General features: G+C 34.0%; 1 protein-coding gene across 1 annotated transcript in view; it reads right to left on the reverse strand.

Moving 5' to 3' along the window:
* LOC123667826 (R3H domain-containing protein 2-like) overlaps positions 1-3613 on the reverse strand; it is a 72300-nt gene extending 68687 nt beyond the window's left edge. Inside the window, exon 1 of the mRNA XM_045601666.1 lies at positions 3203-3613. The gene's annotated coding sequence lies outside the window, so the exon portion shown is untranslated. The remainder of the gene's footprint in view (positions 1-3202) is intronic.
* Between the last annotated feature and the right edge of the window lie 2387 nt (positions 3614-6000).

Below are 6000 nucleotides of genomic sequence, written 5' to 3' on the forward strand. Positions count from 1 at the left end.
TAAGTTTGTGGCTGTTAAAGTTTCGGAGATTCCGTGATGAGTGAGTCAACCTACCACCCCCCGTTTTAACCCCAAAAGGGAGTTGATTTCTCAAGATACATTATTTAGAAACCTTCTTACCATCTGTAGAGCATACATTTTAAATTTCAACTCTCTTATTTCAAAAACATAGGACTTTCATACAAACTTCCAACCCCCGTTTTACCCCCTTAGGGGTCGATTTTCGTAAAATTCGTTCTTAGCGGATGTCTACGTCTTATAAGGAGCCTGCTTGCCAAATTTCAAGTTTGTAGCTGTTATAGTATGTATCAACAAATATAAAAAAGATAACAATATTCATTACATACAATAATTAACATTACTAGTAACAGAAAAATTGTCTGTAAAGCAGGTTAATAAATGTAGCAGAAATTATATGCGAGCTTGTAGCTTTGTTGTGGCATAATTATGCGTGATTCGATGCAAATTATAAAATATTACATGTATTCATAATAATTAGCATGATAGCAACATAACTCCATTCTCATTTCATATATTGACAATAAAATTAAATGAATAGTAAATGAATACGTAAGATTGCCAAGATTGAGGATTGCGGGAAACCGGGATGTCTGGCGCGAACTTGGGGAGGCCTATGTCCAGCAGTGGACTGCCATAGGCTGAACTGACTGACTGAATAAATGAATGAACATAAACATGTTTAAAACGTGACCGTCTGGTAGGCAACTTAATGCTTGTGTTATAGGTGACAGCCGGTTCACACAAATGTAATTTTTTTTTTTAAATAATGTAATGAAATAAATTAGGAAAAATTTTCGCCATTTTTGCAGTAAATTTTGTTAATACCCCGCTCCCATCGGAATTTTTTTTTTTTTTTTTTATATCACTAGTTCGGCAAACAAGCGTACGGCTCACCTGATGGTAAGAGATTACCGTAGCTTATAGACGCCTGCAACACCAGAAGCATCGCAAGCGCGTTGCCGACCCAATCCCCAATCCCCCCAGGAGCTCTGGTCACCTTACTCACCAACAGGAACACTACTGCTTGAAAGCAATATTATTTAGCTGTGATTTTCTGTAAGGTCGAGGTAATATAATAAAATAATAATAATAATAATAACAATTTTTTAGATCGAAATACTCATTTCTAAGATTAGCGCGTTCAAACAAATCAAACTATCCACCTTTATAAGTATAGTACTTAGTATAGATATATCAAACATAAACAGGGTACTGGCACTTGACATTAGCCAATGAGACCCTATTAATAAGCTCAAGTGCCTGTCTATTTCTCTATAGCTAAAAATTACAATAGTTAATGCTTCACCACAATCCCTAGTCAGATTTAAATAAAGAGAGGGTAAGGAATCGCATACAACACACACAACAAAAGCAGTAATATCGAGATTATTATACATATACTAGCTGACCCCGCAAACGTTGTTTTGCCATATATGTGATAAAGCCCGTTAATCCCCCACCCCCCCTTATAACTTAGGGGTATAAAAAATAGATGTTGTTCGATTCTCAGATCTACTATATAGATATGCACACAAAATTTCATGAGAATCGGTCAAGCTGTTTCGGAGGAGTTTAACTACAAACACCGCGACACGAGAATTTTATATATTAGATTTGTATGGCCAATACAAACATTTGTCGTGAATAGCGACAGAACCCTCAACTGTTATCACAATAGTCACCTTCTGGAACCACAGAAAAGATCCGCTGCCACAATATGTATTTTTTTTTCTCCATATCTATTCTTTTCTACACTACATTAGCCTAATCATCCTGGCTACTCGACTGTGAATTGACACATAATATCCCTATTATAAGTAATATTTATAACAACTGGTCTGATAACTCTACATCAGCTCTACACTTGCAGTGGAGCAGCATGGTGGATTAAGCTCCATTCCTTCTCCTACATAGAGAAAAAGACCAGCAGTGGACTGTGTGTAACAGACTGAATCGAGATTCCTAAAAAGAGTAATAATCAATATCAGGATAATATAACAACCAGGTCTGACAGCTCTACATGCACTATGATGCATAGTGAGAAGATCGATAGACATACTAACAGACTAATAACAAATATTTACACAATTACAAATATTTAAAATGATCTAAATGCACAAGCTACTTAGGTGACTAAAGCATTACTACATTTGAATAGTTGTCATACAAATGAGAATTACCTCGATCAATCGATTAAGCCTCAAATATCGCACTGCTAGGCATAGGCCTTTATCTCTATCTAGGTGAAGGATTACCTAATTAATGAATAATACACTATTTTAACTGATGTAAGGCACGGCAAGAAATCTCGTGGTCTGGAGCAGCCCAACTAGAGAAGCATCTCGACCAGTGTTGTGTTACTGTTGTGAGTAAGATAGAGCTCCTTACAAGAGCTGGGGGTAAGGTCGGCAATGCGCTTGCGATGCTTCTGGTGTTGCAGGTCTATAAGCTACAGTAATTGTAAAAGCGGTTGACATTCATAAATACTTTTGAATTGATCCTGATAGTAATATATTCAAACTATTTATTGGCACACATACACGATGTATGTGAAACGCTGTATAGACAAAATAACATATAAATATATATTGAAACAAATTGAATGTACAGATTATGTATGTACATACTATGTACAACTGCCTTTTTTATTAATAACGTTCAGGCTGGGTTTATTATGTACCTCATTTATGTTACTACAGTTAATTATCAATAGATATAATAAAAATGTAACGGATCGCTGTCTCTACATGGAAGATATATGAGAAAAAATATTAGTGGGACCATTATATATACCTATATGGGCCAAATAGCACCCGAATTGTTAATATAATTTATGTACTAATTTTGATTAATTTATGTTACAACTGTAAATAGCATATTGTTGTAAATATTACAAAAATACAACTAAAATAATATAGAATCATAAAGAATTGCTGCACACCTTTATTTTCTCCATATATTAAAAGAAAATACTTGTCTAATGATTGTATTAAAAGTATTCTTATTATCTTATTAAATAAATTAAGTAAACAAGAATCATAGAAAGGGCGGTAAAATGACAAATTTTCATTTTTTTCTATAAATAAAAACGCCTGTGCAATTATTCTTAGTTGAAGCGAGATGTCGCTTAAAAATTGATTATTTTCTAAAAGTAATTATAGAAAAATATTTTAGTACTTACGCAATTTCTACGTCTCCTTTCAGTAATTCATCAGCCCCAGTATGGATTTAACCCCTTTCTATGTCCAAAATAGAAAACTAAACACTGAACACTAAGCTACGAAAAATTTTCACTTTGTTCATTATGTAGCCAATAAAATACACATTTCGCTTCAAACAGGCTAAAGTGAAAAACTGAAAATCGAATAAGAAATTTGAGTGCGAATTTTCCTAAAACTTTAAAAATATTATCTGATATCACTTATAATCTATTCGTAGGACACAATGGTCCGCGGTAAAAAGGCGCTCAAGCCCGAAGCAACCACGTCCGTGTATTTTCACAATTTCAACTCGATTTTAGGAAATCACAAAATAAAATGATGTGAATGACATATACTTTTGACATGCGCACACCGGCCATTGCAAAAATGATAGCGACATCTGTTGCTTAAAATTGTTTAACTTTTGAGCTATTTTATAGCCCATATAGACCTAGTTCTGCTATTACTCACAAGATGGCCGAAATTAATAAAAATTAAAAACTAAAAGCTAATAAAGATTTTTATTTATTTACGAATTAGAAAGCAATAATGTTGACTTTTGTTCTTCGAATAATAACTAAACAGTTGTAACTAAGTGCAATATACACGTATGTTTTTCTACTACAATAATGATTTTTTTTGTTGATACGTCATGTGGAATTGTAATATAATTTTAAATACAATGTCAATTCAAAGACCAATATTAGTCATACGATGTGTATGCAAAAATTTTCGTAATAAATTATTGCATTAAAAATTTTAGAAATATATTGACCGTGCTCAAAGAAACTTTTTAAAAGATAAAAGTAGGCAATATAAAATTGTCTGACTTCAATTAGGTACATCGACAAGTAATGCAACGTACCAAAAAATAGTCAAGTAAATATGCATTATTAGTAATAACTCAAAAAGTACTCGTCAAGTCTCGATAATTTGTTTTAAGTATGTAACTTGGTCGGCAAACAAGCGTACGGCACAATGGTAAGCGATTGCCGTAGCTTATAGACGTCTGTAACACAAGAAACATCGCAAGCGCGTTGCCGACCCTTACCCCAATTCTTCCCAGGAGCTCTGGTCACCTTACAAATCACGCACACACCGCCTGTCCAGCGTGGTGACTATGGGCAAAACATACGAGTTCACGTCATTTTTGGCGCGAATTTGTGCAGTGGACTACGATAGGCTGAAGTGAACCGAATTGATAACCTTCACCTTTTTAAAGTCGATTAAACATACAACTTAACTTAATAACTTTTAAACACAGTGACTAAATTTCTTTTACGGTTCTGCCGAGGTTACTCAACTCAATTTAAGCATCCATTTTGAGTCAAAGCGTTATATTCGTGGTTATATTGTATATCCTATAGCATGTAATAAAGAGGCTCTCTAGCGTAACAATCATGGCGTGCCCAGAATTTTGAATAGGAAGGGCAAAAGAAATAGATGTAAATCTCGATAATTAGTAGAAAATTAAATTCTTTTGAAGTAAAGCTTCTTTAGGCACGCTTGACTTGAAGGCGGTGAATGCGTGACGAGAGCGTTACGAAAAGTGTGATCGGGCGAGACGAACTGAAGTTAAGAGGAAGATATGAGTTAGTGGAGACAGAAAGAGATAGAGCTACGTTTCGTAAGTACTTCAGTCGTGTGGTCTTAATCATACTTGTTTTTTTTTTAAGTTTACAATTATAGCTTGCAGCTAAGATTTTGATTAAATGTACCTAAATTTTCCTTATTAAAATCTAAAATATCAATTTTTGGCTTTGAGTCAGGTTTGTCATTTTTCATTTTTTCAGTTTTCGTTTTGCGGAGCTCGATATTTCGACATTATCTAGGCATGTCTTGTTCACGAGACATGAAACATGGTAAATATCCCGTTTATGAATAATTTTAGTTACTGATATACAGCGTCTACAAACATTTTATTTTAATTCTGACTTAGGGGGCATCCATTAATTACGTGAGCTCACAGAATGGAGGGGAGGTGTCCAATGAAATCTTACCACAACTTCAAGAGAAATAAAATACGACACGAAAAAGTACACACGAAAAGAGTTGTATTTATCTGTTTTTGCTTTGAATTTAATTTAATTGAACTATAGTATACATGAATGGTTTATTTTTTCCCAGATAATAAAAATAAATTTAGTTTAAAATATTTTAACGTCAATCTGGGTCCAGGCAAATCTCACTAATTCTCACCTAAGGGGGGGGTGGCGTCTAAACTGATCGAAAAATACCTCACGTAACTAATGGATGTCCCCTTATTGGAAAACGATTGGAAAAGTAAAAATGCGTCCCCATACAGTATCACCTTAGTTCACGTCTATAACTAGACTAACAGCTGCAACGTGTTATATTATAGCCTAAATGGTATTTATTGTTAGTATCTAAAAGTAATTCTAGCGTCGAGTGTAGGTACCTACGAGACATCTTTCCCTTAATGCCGGCAACTTCTGGAACGTTGCAGATATCCGGGCGGCGCGACAAGCCATTTAACATTAATTGCTTCGTCCGATCATTTTACTTCCTTGTTATAAAAAAATCTATTGTAAAAATAAAAAATGGTGTGTGAGTATCATGGGATACCAGGTAGGAACGAAGTTCCTTTGGATAGTATAGACGCAACACAATTTGAATAAAAAACGTTGAATTTTATATATATTTTCTAGTTCTTGATTTTTTTAAATTTTGTTGATTGGTTTTAAATTAAGTACATTAAAGTAATTAGGAAATTAAGTACTTTAGAAAATAACAAATACCGTAAAATGAAATAAATCAA

Source organism: Melitaea cinxia, chromosome 29, assembly GCF_905220565.1.
Source record: "Melitaea cinxia chromosome 29, ilMelCinx1.1, whole genome shotgun sequence".
Lineage (NCBI taxonomy): Eukaryota > Metazoa > Arthropoda > Insecta > Lepidoptera > Nymphalidae > Melitaea > Melitaea cinxia.